The sequence below is a fragment of the Gymnogyps californianus genome, chromosome 3 (assembly GCF_018139145.2).
Source record: "Gymnogyps californianus isolate 813 chromosome 3, ASM1813914v2, whole genome shotgun sequence".
NCBI lineage: Eukaryota > Metazoa > Chordata > Aves > Accipitriformes > Cathartidae > Gymnogyps > Gymnogyps californianus.
Window position 1 is genome coordinate 49,678,869 of NC_059473.1, and position 23,602 is coordinate 49,702,470.

Below are 23,602 nucleotides of genomic sequence, written 5' to 3' on the forward strand. Positions count from 1 at the left end.
CAGAACTCTCAATGCTTTAAATCAAAACCTAACAGAGACTATTTACGACTAGACCAGAAGTAGGGGCAAATAAAAGCAAAATTCTCAAGCAGAGGCGCTAGGTGCGTGAAGCACCTGACAGCAATTAACAGGACAGAAGTTGTTAGGCGTTCACGAGCGGCTGGATTGGAGCCCGGAGCGGGGGAGGCCCGGCGGCGGGCGGGGTGCCGCTCCCCCGGGAGGGAGAAACACGCGTGCCCAGGGGAGCGGCGCCGAGCGCCTGCTGGGGCTGCCGGCTGGGGAGGAGCGGTGGGCTCTCCTCCGGCTCCCGCCGGGGGTCCGTATCGCTCCCGCTCCCCCGGCCCGGGAGCGCGGCGGTGGCAGCGGCGGAAGGGGGGACGTTGCTGAGGGCCGGCCGGCGGAGTGGTGGGCGAGAGCCCGGTGTAAGTGCGGGGTCTCGAATAACCCTTCCAAGTGTGCCCGAGGCCGGGTCCGCGGTCGGGCTCTTCTCGCCCCAGGAGGCGGTCCGGTCCGGTCCGGTCCGGTCCTGTCCTGTCCTGTCCTGTGTTCGTGCGGTCTTGTGCTAGCTCGCTCTTCCCCGTGCAGACCAGTAGGGAAAGTAATGGTTATGGCAGCCGCCTTGCAGCACTGCCCAGAGAGTGCGGGTCCTCCGGCTCCGGGTAGTTACCAGTTTCGTTGCAGGAAACAGGCAATGGTGCTCAGTAAGAAGCTGTGGCTTTACTTTTGTTGTTGTTAAAATACAATCCATATAGTAATTACGGTTATGTTCTTTGAAAATATTTTTATTTACTTAGAGCCTAGTATCTGAAGGTCTTAACAGAGATCCAGCCATTTTAATAGGTGCTCATATGATACAGTCCTCCCCCTCCTTTTTTTTTTTTTTTCCTGTGGCAAGCACTATTGTAACTTCTCGTATTGTCCCTGATCGTGAGCTAAACCCATCTCCCCTTTCTTCCCCCAACTCCTGCAGCACAAAGTTTCAAAGCAGAAAAAAAGTAAACAGTTGAATAAATGTTTCTGGGAGACTGTTGTGTGGGACTATATGTCGTTAGGATTTATTTTTTTTTACTGCCGTGTGAAGTGCTGAACAGATTTTGAGAGTGAATTTCATGACTCTGACCAAGTGGGCTGTCTTACATGTTAACGTGCCTTCTCCACATCAGTTTGCAGTGACTGAAATCTCTTCTCAGGACAGGCACAAACGCTCTGTACAAACATCACTAAAAAGGAATGCTATGATGCCCTGGTGTTAAGTACTTGTTACGAAGATATTTTGTACTGGTCACTGTATTCAACCATTTGTTCTATGAAGAATTAAGTTTTTTCAATTCGTAGGTAGTGACTGAGCTGCTTTTAACTTTGAGGAAAATGTTGTGTGTAGACTTTATGCAGGTCATCTTAGGGTAGAAATAATTTGGCTTTGCAGATGTATCTGGAGCATAATGCACAAGATGCCATTAGCAAGTGATCCCTTTAAATTACAAATAGAAGGAAAATATTAATCCACTGCTTTCAATCTCATGGCTTCTTAATTTTTCCCACTGAGCTTACAGTAAGCTTCTGTCAAAACGGGAAGTAGTCTGACCCAGATACTGTTAGTGATCACCATGATATCTTTAATTTAAAACTGGAAATATTGCAGGGGGGGATTACTGCGAAATAGCAACTACTGAATTCATGTTGATGCTTGCAATGCCTTTTGGACTGGTTTTTGGTTCCTGGCATGTTTGGGAAAGCTTATTGTGTAAGGTATGGCATTCACATCCCTATTGCTAATCTTGTGACAGGTCATACTGACAGTTTACTGTTGGGGGGCGTCTTTTTTGTTTTCTTTTTCTGGAGTTCTTATGAAATGTGTGTCTCTATAGCGCTTCTCTCTGCTGCCCATGGGAAATGCCTTGCTGCAAAGTTAAGATTGAACAGTTTCTGTTTTGTTTTTTCCCCCTGCATTTATTTACAGCAATATGGCAAAGTAAATTCTGGTTTGTATACCAGCAGGAGTTAAAAATCCTGCAATTTGTGGATTACTTGGAATCTGCAGGTTAATTCTAAGGGTTTAATGAAATTTCTGAAAGAGTAAGCCAATGGCCCATAGGCTTAAATCTGGTAATCAGGAATCTCTACCTCCACTGGCAAGTTATTTAAAAAATGCTGAAAGCCACAGCAACATACATTAAGAATGTGTAGCTATCAAAACTACAGGCTACTTGGGGCAAAGGAGAAAGAAAAATGAGTAGTCTAGGGCAGTACTGGTGTGTAAGTAAACTGTGGACTACAAAAAGTCAGCTGCCAAATGGTGCTCTCATCTGAATGAGCAACTGAAGAAATGTACTGTATCAAGTTAGAAATCCTAAACCATACCTTTCTTGAGTTTGAAGAGTTGATTTTTGGGGGGAAAAAAAAATCCCATGTTTTTCCTTTCAGGTTCATCATTCTGAAGTTAGGAAAAAGAAAAGAAGTTTGCAGGCAATAATTGTATTGCTAACCTCTGGTGGATGAATACAGACTGTAAGCAGAACAGGAGGAGCACAGCAAACCTGGTTGCAGACAGCTGTGCCACCACTGGCTGATCCCCAGCTGTGGCAAACCTCCCCCTTAGGCTCAGCTGGCTGAGCTGCTTAACCTGCCTGCTCCCGAAGCCATCACATCCAGTGAGCTTGGCTAGCCTGGGCTGGAGACCTTTGCGCATCTGGCTTGCTTTGACTGATATAACCAGGCAGAGTTGCTGCAAGTGGCTGAGTCAATAGATACAAGTGAGGTGTTTTGCTATAAATCTTGATTGCACCCAGCAGGACTGAATACTTTATTCGTATTGCATTAACCACCTGAAGAGTTTACTCTGCATCCCACTTTTTTTTGGGGGGGGGGGGAAGGGAAGGGAGGGACCTTAAACCATTGCTAGTTAGAAGCAAATGAATACAGAGGAGGTGTTGTTAGTAGACATGGAGCAGCCTATTTCCATTGCCTTTTGGATGGGGTCACATAAAAAGTGGGATTTCATCCCACCTGACACTCACAAATGTGCCTACATTGACTGTTTTAGTTGTTTCCAGGGGAAACAGCAAATTGTGTGAGTGACCCTTGCTCTCACCATTGCCTGGGTACTGCTAAACAGCAAAGGGGTTCAGTTTTGTTTAAGAAGCAAGCAGAGTGGGTCACTAATCCTTCTTTTTTTTAATGAAAAGAAAGAAAACACTTTGTTTGCGAGATCATATCTTAAGGTCTTTGGTGTTTATATCTCATTCATAGCCCTGCAATTTATCCTCAGTTAATATAACAACAAAGTTAATAAAATAACGTTTGTTTTGATTCTCTGAATGATTCACCATCCCCCTTTGTGGCTGTTTTGCTCAAAAATAAAGAGGGGGAAGAGAGTATATTCTAAGTACAAAGGGAGAAGATAAAAGCGTCAGTCTGTTTCTGTACCTCCTACGTAATATTGCCATAGTAACAAGGAGCTGAATGCGGCTGTTCATCACTGGATGCTGAGGTAAAGCAGACACTCTTCTTATTCAGAGGAATATTAGTAAAATACAGATTTTTAAGGTGTCAATAAGGTATTAGGAAAAAATTATCTGCCTTACATAGCACACTCCGTAAGCTAATAATAAAGTGCCACTTTGAAAGGAGAGAGGGCAATTAAGGCATTTAGCAAACATTTATAATGCTGTAAATCAGAGCGTTTTATCTTCCACACAAAGCCATGCTGAGTTGTGAAGTGCAGTCACAGATAATATATTCTGACATTAAATTTACATGAGATGAACAGCTCTCTCTTCTGCCTAATACATTTCTGGCATGGCAGTTGGCTGTGGCTATTGCCAAATATTTCTACAGCAGCATTGACTGGCTATGCTCTAATCCAGATTAAAGTATAAATGGTAAAGTATTTTGTGTATTTAGGACTGCATGATGTCTCCTAGATCCTGGTGCAATTTTTTTAACCATTAAACTACCTCCAGAGGGGATGAAATTCTGTTCCAGGTGTGTGCATCAGGTAAAAATATGTATCTGTGAAATTTCAGTGAAAAAAAAAAAATAGTTTGATTACTCTCGAGTAAAATTTGAGAAGGATAAAAAAGTGCACCTGTTTCAGCGCACTATTACTAGTGTATCTTAGTGTTACTACTGTAACTTCTCTGTGCTTTGCAGCAAGAATTTGACATTTAACTTGTTGCATTTCTGTGCCCAAGAAGAGCTGCTTTTTTTTTTTTTTTGGTAAAGTTTTCTGTATTTGGCCAAATGATGGATTAAAAAGGAAATCTGTTACTCTTCACACGCTCTCAAAGGCCTTATTAATTTGAAAGCTGTTGTTTTTTTTTTTTTTTTTTCCTGAAGGATTTTTCAGCCTGAAGTGTGTTTGAAATGAGGGCTTGAAGCATGGAGCAGAACTTTGCTAGCAGCCACGGCTGACTCCTGGGATGGGGAGGGAGGAAGTGGCTGCAGGAACAGCCTTTCCTACACCACCAGTGCTCTCTGCCAGCCTCTCATGCCTCTGGTTGGGGTTAAAACACAACAAGGACAAGAGCTGGAGGCAACAGATCTGGGGAAAGTGATCTGTCCTCAGATGCCTGGTAAAACGATACAGATTCAGCTCAGAGCTGGGCTGAAGGGATGGAAAGACTCAGCCAGGAGGAGTGATAGCTGGAGACTGTCACTGTTGGAGCTGGCAGAAGCGGAGACTGAGTGGAGAGTGCTGGCAAACTCCTGTGAAAGCCCAAAGTAAACGGTCTGTCCCAGCTCCTCCCGCGGTTGACTCGGGTAGCCGGTGACAAACTGGCTCCACAGACGGAGCCGCTTCCTTTGCTCAGCTCTGCGCTGGCATCCAGGCAGTCCCGCCCGTGCTGGCAGCTGGTGGGGCAGGCAAGGTGACACACACGGTGCCATTTCTTTGAGAAGGTAGGAGGAAAGTTGGCATTCACTTTTTCCTCTTTGAAAAGAGTGCCCTAGGAAGTCACGCACACGTGCACACCACGGTTGTGGGGTCAAGCACACAAAAGTCAAGTATGAAGCAATTCATACATCCTCCCTTATCTATGTACGCATACAGGCTTTTCCTAACTGTTCTAAGTATCAATTACAGCTTAGGGTTTGCTCTTCCTCACGCAGCCCAGTTGTGTTTCTAGGAGTTAGTTATGCCTTGCTGCGATGGGTTTTACAACAGCTCCCTGCACCAGCGACTGGAAAATGCCAGAACCCGCCTAATTATGCAGCCTGTTGGGCTGCATGTTGACATGTCCTGGTTGATGTTGACCATGTTTCCCAGTAAAAGGCTGGCAAACCTGAGCTATGCTCCTGAGCATACTAATGGGGGCTTTCTTGTGTTTCATCTGCTGCAGAGTCTGTGTGTGGGAAGGGAACAAATAAAGATCGTGTGACTAGGTCTCTTTTCACAGTTTGAACAGTTGCCTGAAGGGTATTTTTATTGCTTGTCTGTGAGTAGTAAATGCTTTTTTTTCTGTGAAGCTCTGGCCGATCTGACTTGTGGAGCTCCAGTTTCAAAAACAGCTCTTAGGTTTTCAGGGGCAGGTTCGTGTGTGTGGGAAACTGCATGTTCATGTGGAGGTAGGAGACTGGACTTTGGAAGAGGGAAAATTTGTGGATTACTGTTTCTTGTCAGATTGCTGTAATTAAAACAGAAAGCACGTAGTTTTAGAAGCAAATGAAGAGCAGGATTCCTCTCTACCTGGTTCGTGCCCTTTGGGGAGAGGTATAGCCTCATGGGCATCCTCTTTTCCTCATCTAGTAGGCTCAGAAGCGAAGTAAAATATCCTCAGTGTAGTCAACAGCCTGGTTGTTACAGTGGTCTCCTGGAAGGTGGGGGGATGTGGGTTTGAACTGCTTCATGCAGAGGAAGTGAGTGCAGTGACTACTACTAGCCTGTTACTCAAAGTTTGCCATTTCATAGGACAGTTCTCACCATCGGAGAGATGACAGTGAAATGCTTCTGCTTGTGAGGGAACCCAGGCTCCTATAGACAGCTAAACCAATAGTTAATTCACTACAATAACTTTTAGTGAAACATCTGAGTGTAGATTTGAGAAACATTCTTCTTGAGTACTTTGTTACTTTTTGAATTTTTTTCTTTTTTTCCCCCCCTCTGCAGCCAGGGTATGAAAAATGTCAGTGCACCTGTGGGAGGGCAAATCTTCAGCACTTAAGCCCCAGGCTCTGTCAGGCACTATTGATGTGGGTTTTGGTGTCTGACTTGGACTTGAATACCAGTCCGTGAGCTGAATGCCTAAAAACTAGATGGGGCAATGCCAAGTGTTGCCTCACTGTAAGTGTATGCCTCTTTTGACTGCTGTGGATTCAGGCCCTTGTCTTTGTTTATATGCGTTGTGATTCAGGTGGTTTTGCACAACAAAAATCTTTTGTGTGTGTTGGAAAATGATAAAGTACTGAGGTTAGGACCATAATGTGTACTTTCTGTGGGGCTTTGTTTAAATTCTTTAGAAAAGGTAGACAATGCATCACCTATACAGAGAAGGAAGCAATGTTGACACAAGGCAGTGTTGGATTGTGTGTGTTCAACACAGTATCTTATGTACAGCTGGCAAATAATCCGACACATGACTAACCAGATAAGAACATTAGCACACACACAGGCAGACTCATACTTGGATTTAACAGTACATTTATGGTGACTTCTCAGCAGTTGTGTTTACTTGGGGCCAACGTTGGATCACGTAAAGGCAGGACAGGTACGCTAACATATGTATTTGATTATTCATCTGCTGAATAATTTTTCTGTTTTTCCTGGTGTACATGCCAGGATGCTGCACAGTATAACTCACCTTTGTGTGATGCCAGCCTTGCGTTGCTTATGTTACTTCTTTTTCCTCCAACAACCACCCATTGATTTGTTGCTCACCTGTCTCGAGGCTGAATTGCTCTCGGTTGGTGCTGCAGGAGGTATGGAAACTTACAGTAAAAGATATACTGCATACAAAATCTTAAGCATTGCAGGTTGCATGAGCTTAGGAGTCTTAGACTGTCTTGTTCCAGAAAGTTTTCTTGTGGTGGTTTGATTGCTTCTTTGTTTAGCTTTCTGCACTTTTGCTGCACTGTCTTCAAGACCCTTTGATGTTGGATCAGGAATAAACTTCAGAATTGTGTTGGTAGGGAATAGGTGAATAGCCACAGACTCACAACAGTCCGTCTTCATCTAAGCTAATCTGTATGTCTGTTCCGTATGTCAGTGTCCACTGTAGACTAAAGATGTGAACTCGGCTCCAGGAAGCTCACTGAATTGTCTCAGAATGGTGCTGCTGGGAACCTCTGTGTGGGAAGAGGCAAATGGGACGTCACCAGGGAGCTGCTGCAAGATGGAGGTGGGGGAAACTGAAAAGTAGGGTTGACATGGAGAAGAGTAGGCAGGGGCTTAGGGACATGGCACAACAACAAAATACCTCAGTCCGTGGCATGGTTCCATTTCTCTCTCATAAATCTTGTACTGTCCACATGGGTCTCAGTAGCATCATCTTGCCTCTGGAGAACATGAGCACCTGCACCATCTGTCAGCCTCGTCCTCTTTGAGGCAAGAGATCCCTGTGTCATTCAGCATTAACTCAGTGTGGGAGTACATTCATCTGAATCCATAGTGTAATCGGTGCTTATTCCCTTTGCTGCTTTTGGCAGGACTGTAAAGGTTTGCTTCACCTCACTGCTCAGGATCCTTCAAATGTTGGATTTAAAAATGAGATGAGAACAGGCGTGGGTGGAATTATCGCTACTGAATTTAAGTTTCTCTCTTTAGCCCTCTCCTCTACCTTACAAAACACTGTCAGTGCCATAAGGTATCACTGGTGTGTTTCTTCGCTCCAGGCACTGTTGCTGCCTCATACTTGGAGGGTGAGGGCTGCGAGGTGGGTGCCAAGGCTGCCTTCCGCCCTTCTCAACACCGTGGGTGCCTGCAGGCCTTTCTGTAGGGTGGGAACTGCCAGGATTATGCATGTTTGCTCGTGTCCTTGGTAGCAAAGGATTACTTACAATGCAAGTGGGATTCTTCCCACTGTGAGCAGTGTGCCTATTGAGCAGTGCTTTGGTGTTTAGCCAGTGAGATGGATTTTGCAAATAAGCGGGAGGAGGAAGTAGTGGTGCTTTTTGCTTGTGTGGTTTGGTTTGGTTTTTTTAACAAAACAAAGTTTCTTTTTGTATGTCAGTCATTTTACTGTCTTTTTGCTTGTTGTCACATCTGCCTAATTTTGCTGCTTATTAGATACATATTAGATATTCATTGACTTTCAAAATCAATCACTGGTATTCTTGAGACTTCATAGCAACGAATTGTACTAACGAGAGAGAGAAGCAAAGTTGCACAGGAGTATTTTCAGTAATGCCAGGTATTTCTGTGAGATGGTAACTATTTTCTTTGCAGATGTCAGTCTCCTGCAAACAAGAAAGATGTGTTCAGACTTCACCTCAAATAGCACTTGCTATGGGCAAGTGAATGTACATGTTCTTAACTGGTTTGTGTTGCCTCTTGGCCACTGGTGTGGGAGCTTGTACCACCTCAGAAGCATTGCTACAAAAGCTATGGCTTGTATGGTCTGGGATGAGAGGATGCTTTCTGAAGGGTCTGTTTCTTGGAATGACCCTTAGAAATTTGGTGAGCCTGGAAAGTATCAGGCTTAGCCAGAGTTGGGTGCTGCACAGTCGATAGTTTAGAATAAACCAAGAAAAAACAATGTCACAGATAGAATTCACTAAATAACATCAGATTTTCCTATATCTGGTACATGAGTACTTTAGTTCCTCAAGCCAGAGCTGAGATCACAGGTCAGTGCAGGACAAAGAGCTGACCTGTTTTGCAATCCTGCCATTAAACAACCCATTCCAACCCAGACCTCAAAAATGAGAGCACGTCAGGGGCTTATCCTGAACCTGCACGTTGTGCTTGCCTGGAATGCTTGCCATTTTCTAAAGCTTAGAGAAGGTCTGCCAGATGCCTTGTTCAGTCAGGTACTGCTGATCTTCCAGAGTATTCTAGTTTTAGTGAGACATTAATGAAATGTTTTTAAAAGCTCGTTGTGGTTTTTTTTTTTGTGTCTATACTCTAAGAAACGCTTTGATTCCTTGATATCCCAATAAAATTCTGTTTTTCAAAATGTGCAACAGACGCTTAAGCAGCTAACATAGTCTACTTCTTATTTGTATCAAAAGTTCAGGCAAGCCTTGCCTACCTGTGAGCCACCAGATCTCTTGTACTGCCACAGGCTATCCCTCCAGACCTCCGCCTGTGGCCTGTGTCCTGCAGGTCCTGAGTCATACCTGCCTACCTGGTATGGATGTCCCTGATATACTAATTGCATCACACATGGCACAAGAAGCCTTGCATTTCAGTAGGATTTATAGGTTGTGTAGGAGGACATCTTTGTGGTTTGCTGGTGCAGCCTGCAGGATTTTGGCTGTCTAGTTCTGTTCTGGACAGCAGAAGAGTGTATCTGCTGAGTATGTTAACTTGTTAATAAGTATGCACAACTTCAACTCCAGTTTACTGGAGATGTCTGAGAACCAGAAGTAGGCTTTTGTTTTTTGAAGTATGTGTAGCATGGAAAAGTATGTTAAGGCCAGCTATATTCCAGCTTCATTGTGGTTATCCACTGAAGTTAGCCCTGAGCTTCATATCTAGGGGCAGCAACCCAGGCACACGTGTCAAGTCAGTTACTAAAAGCTTTAGAAACACAGTGCTCACACTAGTTCTTTATACTTTGAAATAGTTTGTTAGCCTGTGTTATTGCTTGATAGTAGCAAAATGAAAAGTATTTATGAATTAAAACTTACGTGCTCAAATAGATGCATGAATTACATGTGTTTTATCAGGGTCTGAATTATATATTGGCAAAGACAAGCATCCCAGCAGGTATCCATTGCCACAATTGCACAGCCCTTCTCTTTTTGACGCTGATTTATCTTGGTATGGAATAACCACAAGCAGAAGGGGACTATCAAAGATGGTGAAGAGGAGAGGAGAAACATCAAATCAGCATTTAGTGAGGAAGATGGGGAAGGTATGATGAAACTGAAGGTATGATGATGAAGCCCTGCTGGACCAGGTAATGCCATTATAACAGGTTATGTGATAACTAACACTACTGGATTTAAGGATTTCTAGTCAAGAAGCAGTGAAATGGCTCAGTTGCCCCGGGGCTGGAACTCCCTGTTTAGTACCCAGGTGCCAACAGAGTTTCTGTATTGGTGGAGCACAAAGGTAATTCCTTCGTTTAGCTGGTAAGAGAACAGATTCTGATATCAGTTGTAGTTATTCTACCTGTATCTTTAATTTGTTTATTTTTATTCTTTATCTCTGTGTGGGCAAGAGAAAAATTGGACAATATAGCCTAAGGCTGAAGACAGTCTTAAAAAAACCTCCTGTTGTACCTACATAGTAAGACTAAGGGAAGGAAGATGAGATTTTTAGGTGTGGTATCTTACTGTTACTGTAGCACTCACTGTTTTCAACAGCTAACAGGTGAGAGTCTGTAGAGTAAGGCTGGTAGGGAGTTATTTGGCCATTGTCAGTATAGAGTATTCACCTATACATCAAACGATAGCTGACCTTGATTAGCCTAGACATTAGAGGGACGGTATTCATCAGTATTTATTTGCATAATGGCATATGCAAATAAGTGATCTATCAGAAGACTTTTTTTTTAAACCCTTTTGTAGTCAGTGCTGTGGGATACTCTTAATATCTTCTTATGGTTAATGCTCACCTCTGCATTTCCTCCAACAGAGCACAGGGGGAATTCAGAAGCTGACTTCCCTGTGTCTCAACTCAAGCATTGCTGATAACTAAAAGAGATTTGCCTTTATTGCCTGTACCATCATGCCATTTGCACGACAGTAGCATGCACTAGTATGACACCTATAATTTTGTAGTGCCAGATATTGTAATTGTACACAGTTAAAAAGGCACCTTTTATTCTGTTGAAAGTTTGAATGTACTTTTCTTTCAAAAAGCGAATTTGTATGGCTTTTCTTTTCCTTCTTTTACTGTATCTCTGAGTATACATTGCTATTTAGCATATTAGGCAGCCTAAATCACTTCTCTGCACATCTTCTTTGGGGATATGTGACATATAGGAACACATATATTAAGGCAGTTAATAATCCAAACTCACAGAGGCTCGGGCAGCATATAGAAACAAATTGTAAACGTTACTCAAAAGACACGTGTATGGAGTGAAAGTGGGCTCCAAGGCATGCGAGTATCTGAAGCTCAAAGGAGGGAATTCTGTTGTGGGTAAATTCTTCGGGGGTAGGTGGGTGGGCACCAAGTGTTACTAAATGAAAGTAAGATCAACGTTGCCATCTACTGGGGAGTTGCAGGAGTTGCCAGTTGTGTGTAGCTGGAAAATACTACTTTCTGATATTTATGGTCTGGAGTTTGAAAGTGTGCAGATAATAGCGTGTACAAGCTAGCAGTATATCACCATCTAAAAAAGAAAAGCCTCCTGCCCAAGTTCTTTCTAGTTGCATTTAGAGAAAAGAGGCTTCCAGAAATTGGAGGTGGAGAAGAGTTCATGGACTAAACCTGCTGGTGCCTTTCCTTTTCCCCAGGAAAAAAAACCCACCACTATGGACATTACCTTCAAGCAGTTACTACTGGTCTACAACTTTTCTGTATGTTTCTTTGTAAAGTATTGTGTACGAGGCATTTTTGCTTGTATTCACTTGCTCTGTGTCCAGAACATCTCAATTTCCAATTTAGCCAACCAGTAGTGATATCAAATAGAAGTGTTAGTATGTATCTGCTCCTAAGAGCCCCATAACACTATGAGGAAAGGAAAGTTATGCCTCGTCTTCTTTGTTGCATTAACTAGTTTCTTTTAACAATATAATGCAGATAAATTTCTTAGGTATATGTCAAAGATCAGTCTGTCTCTTCCCTTTTAAAGACACAATAAAACAATTACGTGAAATGACTTTTCAAAGGGCTTTTATAATTTAAACAGTTTCAACTTGCTAAACAACTCAAGCTCCTTCAGCTTTTCCTTTTATCTTACATCTATCCAGGATATATATATGTTGATAAAAGATGAAAAATACATGTATTTAACAAAAAATCTGCCAAGCATAAATTAATGAGACCGACTACTTCCCCCCACCCCCCCCACCCCAGTGCCACCTTAAAATGTATAAGGATCTCTACAGGCAGAGAAATGCGTGCTACCTTGCTGAACAGGGAAATTCAAAAGCAGAGAATTCAGATCCCAATGTCTGATTTTTGTTTAGGGTCAAACAAAATCTTGAAGAGCAAAAAAAGGAAAAAAGTGTGAAGATGAGGGGCATGAGGATGTTGGGCAGAGAGGGTAACATAGCAGGAAGGGTGTAGCCAATATTTATTACATTTAATAAGACTGGTGTGTTCATGGGAGGATCTACATGGTTTCTATTACTGGAAATTAGTACATTTTTTTCCAGTTAGGGAGTTCTGTTGGAAAGCCAGTTTGTGACAAGAAACAAAGTAGCCAAGATGACTGAGAAATCCCATTAAGAGAGACAGTTTGAAAGCAGATGTCAAAAACCTGCCTTTGTAGAGTCATTATTAGTTAAGCAGAGCTGGTGTGGTCAAACAGGGTGCTCCCTTCAACAGAAGAGAGCGGCGATGCTTGTACCTATGACAGTCTTCGTCCGACTCGGCTGGGCATTGCCTTGCAGAAGGATTGCCTAGCAGGGTGGTGGTGGAGCTGTATCACTTAACAGCTCCAGAAGAACAAAAAAGAAAGCAGCTTTTTTTTTTTTTAAATACCCTGTCTTTTAATGCCTGAATGTTAAGCCTTAAAAATTCATTTCTATCTCTCAAGACTTCCATCTGCTCTTATGACTTGACTTTGTGCTGAATGAAGAGAAGGGCAAATCTCTTCCCTACCTCCACTGCGATGGATGTATGAAATTCTTTGAATTGCAGGAAGAAATTTGTTTTCAGAAAGACTTTACTTATGTTTTCCTCTGAAAGCTTTTTTGGTGCAGGAAAGGATTTTCTATCTCCAGTTCATCTAAAATGGACAAATGGGCACTGAGGGCCTGGATTATTAAGGTGTGACTTCAGCATAGATGCATACATGTTTCAGCAATTTATGCATAATAATAAAGACTAAGCAGATTTAAAAGCAGAAAAAATGACTGTATACAACACTAAGCACAATAAAAGCAAAATAAATCAGGCAAAATGGAAGGAAGGCAGTTTGTAACAGTAACTACAATAGTAAGTAACTACTTTTTCCAGTGATAGATGCAAAGATATGCGAGATATTAAAACCACTTTTCTATTTATGCAGTCACTGAAAATGTAACCTATTAAGAGTAAGAAGTGTGATTTGTTCCCTTTTCTTGCTTTAATTCTGTATATGAAGAAATTCTGAAATAAATCTTTTAAATAAACTAAGATCTTTTAGTAACAGACAGAATTAAACTGCTGGGCCTAGAAACCGCAGACAACCCAGCAATCTCCAAACAGTTTTTATAGCTTGCAATTCACCAAATGCCAATTGTGGAAATCTCCTTCCTGTCTGTCACTCAGGTTGCTAACAGTGGCATCCTTTTATGGACTCTTACTCCTTCGCAGTTGCTACTTTTTTTCCTCAGAAGGGGAGAAAGCCCTCCAAAACTTTCACGGGTGAAGCATGCCGTATTTTCAGGAAGCACTGGGGAACAATCCTGCCTTGAGTGAAATAACACGTTTATTTTTGGGGTTTGCCAGTCCCCAAAATCCCAGTGGACATCAATATCTAAATGTTAGGGTTTTTGTATAAGTTTTGTAGGTTTGGTCTGTCAGCTTGGCTGTACAACAGCTTTGTTACGTGGTAAGAATTCTCCCCCCCTCCCCCGCCGTATGCATCAAGGTTTTTGCTCCTGATGGTGTTACTTTGTTTAGCTATCAATTTCCACATGCTGTCTTGGACTGTTACTGCCCAGCTTGTGATTCTGTTTTTACAAAATCTTGTTAAGCTGCCTCACTGACAGGAATATTGTCAGAGCAGTGAGCTGAATAATATTTTGTTTGTTTAGTACTAGCCTGCAGGCAGAAGCAGCTCTCGGCCTCTCCTCTCTCTCATGTGCTGCTGCTTCTGTCAGCTCGTGGATTTTGCGGTGGGGTGCCCTGTTGCCCTTTAGCAAAGCTTTCCCTGGGGTATCCTCATTTCTTCATAATGGTTATTCCTCTGGCAGGGTCTGTGAAGAGATGAACACATTGGCCTCTGGAACAGATGCCACAAATCAGTCTAGCACTTCTTTCTAATTTTAATGGAGATGAGCTACTAGTTGTAATTTCTTGAATCTCTCAGTTAGGATGTAGGGAGACCATAAATCTTAAAGCAACAAACATCCCCAAATCCTACACTTTGAAGTGAATAGGAGCTCCTGGGTCATCAGTACTTTTGGGAAACAGGCTGCTTAACTAGTTGTCCAAAGCCATTACACCCTTTTTTTTAAAAAAAAAAAAAAAAACAAAACCAAAAAACAAACAACTTTGGTCTCAATGTTAAGGTAACCTGCAACAAAAAAGTTTGCACAGTGCGAGCAGCAGCTTCCCTGAACAGCCTCAGAAAACCCAATGGATACTGTAGCATCCAAACTCAGCACTCCCATGCCGAGCCAAGAGTTTGGTTTTGAGGTTTATTCCATTTATTATTGTTGTTAGATTTGGTTTGCTGGGAGGGATTTGGGGATTTTGTGTGTTTTCAACTTCATTATTAAAAAAAAAAAAAAAAAAACCAACAAGAAAGCCTAACCCAAATGTCAGGTTTGTTTGTTTATTTATTTTTAGACTTCTTCCATCAGGACTTTTCATTCCCTATCTTACATCTTCCCCTTTCAAAACTTACTCTTACTTGGGTATGGGATGTGATATTCTAAGCAATTGCTATAAAAATCTGCTAAAACGTGTTTCTTTACAGAGCATAACATAACTAAACGTATGCAATATATTATTATGTTCTTATTTTTGTTTCCTCATTTTTGTCTTAAACTGAAAATTCAGTTCAAGTCCATAGTCTCTATAGATGAATAGTGAGTTAATCATGCTATGTGCTGTTACTTGGATTGGAGACTCTTTTTTTTTTTAGAGAACTAGTACAATTTTCCCAGTACATAAGCTGTGTAAGCAATATACTGAAACATAGATGAAAAAATAGACAAATTAGGGAGGGAGGGGAAGAAAAATGAAGGTAGTACCATGGCTTATCATCTATTAATGGATCATATCATGGCACAAGTGTTTACGTTTTACCTCAGGGTAAATGCTTCAGCCTTTGTTGGGAGGTTCTTGAGGACTGACTCATCCTGCAGGCAGCCTTCAGCAGCCTGACTTGTTGGAGTAACAGCCTGCACGGTGTGGGACGTGTTTTGATGGCACAGCTCTGCTTTGGCCGCAGCACTTTGTAATCTCATTATGGGGAGGTACTCATCTTGTGTATCAGGTGGTTATTCTATCTGAATAATCTTGCACTGAACCTTTGGGGGGTTCACAGGCACCTGAGCACTGCGAAGAAGTAGGTAAGAGCTGAACTACCCTAGTAGAGGAGGCAAGGGGCATTCCCTGTGCTGGGAAGTATGGTGCTTCGCTATTGCTTGTAAATCTGCAGCATTATTTGTGTGTCGGGTCCTTGGCAGGTTGCAATGGAAAGATCAGCAATCTGAGTTTCCCCCTTGTAACCACACGATCCGGACCTTCACTAGGTGGTGGTGGTTTTCGTCTTTTGTGGTGGTGGGTCCCTCAGGGTGGTGGCTGTCCTGTGCAGAGGCCCCAGGGTGATGATACTTGTGTCCTAGAAAATGACCCTGGGCTGGCTTCACCGGCAAAGGCTCTGCCAACTTGAGCCTCAGTAAAGCACAGCCTTAGTGCACTTGTGCCCTGGCAGATGAAGCAGCTGTACCTGCGAAAGGGTGTTGGCACATCTCAAAGGCACCATTTCACCAATACAAAGCCTACATGGTTTCTGATTCTGCTGTTATACCTTAGTCAAAACAGTGCTGTATAAGATGGCATGTATGTCCTGAACTCCATTTCCATATTCCATTCCTACCACAGACGCTGGATCACCAGTGTGCAATAAATATTTTCCTTGTTCCTTTTTCACCTGCCACTTACTTTGCAGGATTTTGTCATTTACTTTCTACCCTTGTTAACATGGTTTTGTGCAGGTGGCTGAACTGTTGCTCACAGCTTCCACGGGCTCTTCTTTGATTGACACTGTAGCAAAGCCATCCCATCTCTCCATTCGTCCTCCAGCAAAGCCTACCCATGTTGCCTGAAGTATTGTTCTGGCATTGCCAGTCTAGTCAAACCCCACATCAAAGAATTTGGAGGCTTGCTTCCAAAAACTAAAGCAGAGTGTAAGTGGGTATTTCTCTCAATATTACAGGCTGCTTGGGAACATCTCCTGCTTATTCTGAAGGCAGCTTGGGTGGAGCCTGTGGGCTTCAGGATTATTTTAGATTTTTTCAGTTTTTTTCTGTGATGTTCTTACAGTTCTTTGCAGCATTGTATGCAACACATAGCGTGGTGGAAAATGTGTGAACCTTGAGTGTTTCTTTCATGCTATGTTTCATTGATTCATTGCTCAAGAACAATACAGCAGCTCACATGTCATCCATCAAGTTCCTGGAATGCGTAGAGGACTGCTTCTTCATACAAATGTTAGATGTGCCAACCAGGAATGAGGCACTGCTGGACTTGCTACTCACAAACCAAGAAAACCTGCTTTGTAGTATCTTGGTTAGTGATAGCCTCGGCTGCAGTGATCACAATATTGTGGAGTTTGGGATCCTGCTGAGCACACTGAAGGTTAGTACTAAGACAAAGGTTTTAGATTTTAGAAGAACAAACTTCAGCTCCCTCAGAGCTCAATTGGGAGGGATTCTGTGGGAAGCTTCCATGGAGGATAAAGGAGCTAGCAAGTGCTGGGAGTTTTTCAAGAACGCTCTCCTGGAAGCACAAAAACAGTTCATCCCCTTTAAATGTAAGGGAAGCAGGTGGAGCAAGAGACCCCCTTGGCTTAACTGCGAGCTTCTGAGTCTGCTCAAAACCAAAAGAGAAGAGTACCAGAGATGGAAAAGCAGATGAATACCAGGTGAGGACTACAAGGGCATTGCCAGGGCGTGCAGAGATGCAGTTAGAAAAGCAAAAGCTCAGCTCAAATAAAAATTGGCCAGAGATGTCAAAAACTACAAGAAAGGGTTCTTCAGGTATGTAAACAACAAGCAGAAACAGAAGGAAAATATTGTCCCGCTGTTAAATGGGAGAGGTGAATTAGTCACCAACAACCCTGAAAAGGCAGAGGTTCTCAACACTTTCTTCACCTCTGTCTTTACCAGCACTGTTGGGCCCTAGGCCTTGGGAACAAAGATCCAGGTTGATGCAAACACAGACCCACCATCAGTGAAGGAAGAGTTGGTATGTGAACTATTACAGGAGCTTGACCCTTACAAATCGATGGGCCCTGACAATATCCACCTGAGGGTGTTAAGAGAGCTGGCTGATGTCATTGCAAAGCTGCTCTCCATAATCTTTGAGAAGTCGTGGAGATTGGGGGACATCCCAGAAGACTGGAAGAAGGCTAATGTCACTCCCATCTACAAGAAGGACTTAAAGGAGGATCCAGGAAATCATAGGCCCATCAGTCTTACTTCAGTCCTGGGGAAAGTTATGGAACAAATCCTCCTGGGGGCTATCACAAGTCAAATGAAGCACGTGATTGGGAAAAGCCAGCATGGATTCACCAAGGGCAAATTGTGCTTGACAAACCTGATCGCCTTCTACAACAAAGTAACCTGCCCAGTTGATGTTGGGCGAACGGTGGACATTGTCTACCTGGATTTCTCCAAGGCTTTCGATACAGTTTCCCACAGCCTCCTCCTAGAGAAACTGATGTGTTACGGTCTAGACAAGTGGTCTGTGCAGTGGGTGGGGAACTGGCTGACAGGCCGCGCCCAGAGGGTGGTGGTAAATATCTCCTTTTCAAACTGACAACCTGTCACAAGTGGGGTCCCCCAGGGATCAATATTGGGCCCAATGCTGTTTAATATCTTCATAAGTGATCTGGATGATGGGATCAAGTGTAACCTTGAAGCTTGAAGCAAACTTGATGAAGTTTGCTGATGATACCAAACTGAGTGGGGAAGTGGACACTTTGGAAGGGAGAGGCACCCTGCAGGATGACCTGGATAGGCTGGAAGAGTGGGCTAACAAGAACCTTATGAAGTTCACCAAAGACAAATGTAAGGTCTTGCACCTGGGAAAACATAATCCAGGAGTGCAGCACAGGCTGGGATCTACCCGACTGGGAAGCAGCTCTGTAGAAGGGGACCTGGGGGTCCTGGTGGACAACAAGCTCAACATGAGTGAACAGCGTGCTGCTGCAGCAAAGAAAGCCAACAGGATGCTGGGTTGCATCAACCAGGGCATCACCAGCAGAGATAATGAACTCATTATCCCACTGTACTCAGCGCTTGTCAGGCCACACCTGGAATACTGTGTTCAGTTTTGGTTCCCACTACACAAAAAAGATGTGGACAGGCTAGAGAGGGTCCAGAGAAGGGCCACAAAGATGATCAAAGGACTGGGAAGCCTGCCGTATGAGGAAAGGCTGAGAGAACTGGGTTTGTTCAGCCTTGAGAAAAGAAGGCTTAGGGGAGACCTTGTCACCGTGTTCCAGTATTTAAAGGGTGGCTACAAAGAAGATGGAGACTCCCTTTTTACAAGGAGTCACATGGAAAAGACAAGGGGTAATGGGTATAAGTTACTCCTGGGGATATTTCAGTTGAACACAAGAGGAAAATTTTTCACAATGAGAACAATCAGCCATTGGAATAATCTCCCCAGGGAAGTGGTGGATTCCCCAACATTGGACACTTTTAAGATTTGGCTGGAAAGGGTGCTGGGCCATCTTGTGCAGACTGTGCTTTTGCCAAGAAAGGTTGGACCAGATGATCTTTGAGGTCCCTTCCAATCTGGTATTCTAGTCTATGATTAGGAGTGTTTTAAACATGTGATTACATGGCTCCCAAAAGATCAGGAGTAATGGTCTCTTCCCCTCCCCCCACCCTGTCCTTTGTTTCTTTGAGTGTAATTACAAATGGTAGAACGTGGTTTAAGATGCCTTCTGGGAGGAAGTAAATGCAAACATTTTAAATTCCAAAATTTTTAGATATAAATTCCTAATTCCGTAATATTCTTACATTAGTTTATTAGGAAAATAAAACTTAAGTTCAAAATATCTGCCTTGATTATTATGGCAAATAAAAAGGAAAACAATTAACTCTGTAAATTACATTAATTTGAAGTATAGGTTCTTCCAAACATTTATGATCTTCTCATAGGCATCAACTGAACTTTATTTTTAAGCTGACATGTGTCATTCATACCTTTTTCAAAAATAAGCATTTCTTTTGTTTTGAAATTTTAGGTGAATTGTTGTAACATCAAATATAATTAATCAACCTGAGGACTCTGAAGAAAAAAAATTAAGTAAACCAAAACAGATACGTGATGCTTACGTTTTAAAATAACGGAGAGGTCAACAGAGCGTTTGCTGCCAGAAGTAGAAGTCTTTGTCTGTGCATCCATTCTAGAACTGAGCAATCATTCTGGCCTCAGCTCAGGAAGGGGCAGTATCCCTGCTCAGGGCAGTCTTTGGTACCTACAGACCTCAAGCTCAGCATGCATTTCAAATGCTGCATAAAATAGAGATCTTTATGTGGCACATTGCTAATTCGACTCTGATAATTACTTTTCCTGTAGTTTTTGGTCTTGCCACATTCTTAATGATGTGATATATTTTATGTATATAAAATACATAATATCAGAAATATAAACCTAGAAACTGAGGTTATTTGTATTGAAGCTGTGAACGTCCATTTTCAGTTTCCTGTTCTAATAATTTCATGTCTTTCATTTCAAGACCATGAAGACCAGCAGCTTCTCTCATCTTTCTTATGCTTTGGCCTTCTCTTCAAGTTCATAGGATGTCTGTTGCTGTTCGTGTCTTGACAAGCCTAGTCCTGACAGAGGGGGAATTGAAAAATCAAAGGAATGACTGTCAATGTAGGGCAGGATAAATGAAGTGCATCAGCTCTCACAGGCAAACCTTACAGTGGTCAATAAAGCATGGTTAACATCTATTGGACACTGCAAGACAAATGAATAGGTTGAAAAGCTGGGATTTGGTTTTCTGTTTGAATGGTAGATTGAAACTTCTTTGAAAAGTAAAATTGAAGAAAAATCAGAGAAAGAAGAAAGTCTCCAAACAGAAGGTGTTTAATTTGTAAATAATGAAGAGCACTTCCTCTTCTATTCTCCAGGTTTTAAAATCTAGACATTGCATAGAATATATTTTTGTACCCTGATGATATCTATCTTCTAAAATATGGACTGTTTTCACAGAAAAAATGACATTTGTGGTTTCACTTATCCACTAGTCTGATGAGAGAAAAATGCACTTTCGTGATGCAAATGAAAGCAAGCTTATTATTCTGAAGCTAAATAGCCCCAGATCAAATAAGATAAGCTGTTGTAACTTGGGGTTTCCTTTTTTTTCTTCTTTCTTTCTTTATTATTTACTTTTGTCCTGGAAAGAACAATACAGTTGCCAGTAGTGCTCCCAGACCCTTTAAGATTCTTCTTGTGGGATGCTAAAGTTTGTCTTCCCTGGTGAAAAAGGTGTTGTTTTGTGTCAGGGCAGTTAGCAAACTTGAGTTGTCCTGAGGCTGTGTGAAGTGCATTTGCCAAGGTTAGTTTCCTTGCTGACTTCAGCAGGTTCACCTCAGTGTAAATCAGCATCTCATCTTCCCAAAGGTAATGCTTTGTTATTACCTTGGGGTGGGGTCTGTATGTTGTTTATGCTGAGAGGATCTGCACTGCAAACAAGTCCTGAGCAGGCTGATGGAGAAAGGTGATCGTCTGCTAGCTCAGGTGTCAGGCCTGGTCGGAGGCAGCAGGCAGGACCCAGGTTGGGGCTAGTGATGGTAAGATACACACTGTGGCCCCGAGGAGCTTTCACAAATTTCCCTAATGGTGGAATTGCTGCAGCTGCTCTGATATTGGGGTCCCTGACAGCAGAGATCAAAATTAGCTTGTGTTTACCCAGAAATGCTATAATTTCAGCTTTGATTGCGGGGTTGGCATTGCCTACAGATAATGTGCATTTCCTAATAATTCAAATATCTAGGACCCTTCCCCACAAAGCATTCAGCCATTGCTTAAGTGGATTCAGTTCCTCCCATGTGCTCTTTAACAGCTGCCACATGTCAGAATTTGAACTGAGCCCATCAAGGTTGACAAGAATGGTTGGCAAGCTATTGGGAGAAACCTGGCTTGACTTTGGACATGTAGGCTGGCTTCATGAGGTTTAGGATGCTGTTAGGCAGACATAATAAAGACTGTACTGGTTTCAAAAGATAGTGCTTGAACCAGGAAGGCAAGATGGTTTTGGAGCACTGTCTGAATGACGCCCGAAGTGATGAAGGACACCTGCCCAAATGCTGCAGGCACACTTGCTCTTCACATCTCGCTGCCTGCAGTACCGAACGCAACCAGTAGTGCATTTGTATGTATTTTGTATGTTACACCAGCACGTATATATATCTACATGCAACCTGTATTGTTGATTGAGCTCTGGTTTATGGCTAGCCCATTTTCTGAAGATTTAAATGTTCCTCCCTTCAGCCCACACCCTGGCTTTTTAGGTCATACAACTGGGAAAACAAAGTGGATTTGCAAGAGGTACTAGTAGTTACTTGACTTGTTGCTATTCTTTCAGTGTAACTGTAACCAGTCACACAAGCATTGCAGCACAGCCTTCAAGACACTGTGACCGTCCCCTAGAGTTGTCCTCCTTCCTCTGCAAGAGAATCCGATGCCTGAAGCTCTGGACCTTCGTATGTGTCTTCTGAAAGCTGGACTTCCAGCGAGAGGAGGGTGAGAGACTTCTCTCCAGCGCAGTGGTCATGTGAGCAGGTGAGATTTTAAAAAAGAACAACTTTGTGTAAACCGTTGTGCCGTGATGGCTGCAGGCATGTACATGAGGAACAGCACCTTTGTAGTAGTGTGGGGTGCCTCATTTCAGAATATGCTTGATTACTTTTATGGGAGTCATCTGAAGTCAATTGCGTGGACACAAGGGCATTTTGAATCATTTGCAACGCAGTCATGAGATGTCTTTGGGTGGCACTTTGCTTCTGCTCTTTTCATTCTCTTGAGAAGAAGGTCAAGTGAACAGATGAAACTCGCTGTGTAGAAATGGCAGGGAAGGGGAGGGGAATTCCATATTAGCCAACATTCAAATTAATAAACTGCTTTGTAATTTCAGAACTATACTCATTTATTGGCTTTTGCATTAAAAATAGAAAGGCTGCTAGACTTTCTTCAAGCTGACAAATAAGAGTAACTGATGATTGACAACTGTCCAGTTTTTTGTTGGCTGCTGAAATCAAATGGACCAAATACTATCAGTACAGCCTTGAGCTGACAGAAATAAATTTAAAGCTGAGAACCTTCCCAGGACCGGAGAAGGTATTTGACAGAGAGTTACTAGTGGCTGGGCACATACATGCTGGCCAATTGACTAGGCTGGAAATATGAATATATATAGGAAAAAAAATGTTGTAAAATGCTTAAGTCATATAGAATTTTTTTAAACAACAAAATAAATCCTTGTTATGATTTTTTTTAAGTTGCATTAAAACAACAGTTAATACAAGGGAGAAGTTTCTGTGTCAACAGACTAAGAACAATCAGTATTTTCCAGGATTTTTATTCCAAATTCAAACAGAAATCACTTGTGGTTTGTTTTTGGTTTTTTTTAAATTCAATTTTTTGTGTGATTTTTAAGCACAAGACCTTTTTTAGTGGCTGATGATAAAAGCAAAGTTGTTCTATTTTTGTTCTTCAAGAAATATGAAAAAGAAAGTTGAAATGGTGAAAAACAAAGTTGTTTGCGGGGAGATGTATGGAAGACTTGTTTGAATGTGTGGTTAAATTAATTCTTAAAATGCTACTAGATGTAATTTCTGGATTATTTTTTTAAGGGTAGCTATGAACTAGGATATATACATGGTTGAGATTAGTCTTACCTACTACTTTTTATTTCTCTTTGTATCACTTTTATAAATTTTGCAGGTGTCGTTTAAAAAAACTAAAAGATGTAACTTTGAAATATCTGTGAAGTTTACAACTAGATAGGATCTCTCTCAAAGTTTTGCATGGAGCAAGCTATTTAAATACATGCTGCCAATTTCTGTGCTCCATGATTTTGATACTAGGATTGTTTTCATGACCTAGTAATTTAAGCAGTTTTGCAACTGAGAGGCCTTATTTTGCATATAAGATTACCAGTGAAGAGCAACAGCTGCTCCTAGTTACTCTAAAAGGCTTGGCTTCTATCTTGATCTTTTGAAGGTTACTTTACCTGAGAAACACTCCAACAAAAATAACAGTCTAACTTTGCAAGACGTTTTCGTCTGAACTTGTAATTAAAAATATGTAGTCTGATTCTCTCCCTGCGCGAGAGGGAAATAAATCTTCTGCTTAAGACAGCTAGTATATCTGGTGCCACATATCGGGTTGTCTCTACAGGTCCCTGTTAAAGTAGAGTTGTAG

General features: G+C 42.2%; 1 long non-coding RNA gene across 1 annotated transcript in view; it reads left to right on the forward strand.

Moving 5' to 3' along the window:
* Positions 1 to 365: 365 nt before the first annotated feature.
* The window catches only part of LOC127015275 (uncharacterized), a 33,052-nt gene continuing 9,815 nt past the window's right edge, over positions 366 to 23,602 (forward strand). Inside the window, exons 1-2 of the long non-coding RNA XR_007766314.1 lie at positions 366 to 422; positions 21,765 to 21,961. This is a non-coding gene — a long non-coding RNA (uncharacterized LOC127015275). The remainder of the gene's footprint in view (positions 423 to 21,764; positions 21,962 to 23,602) is intronic.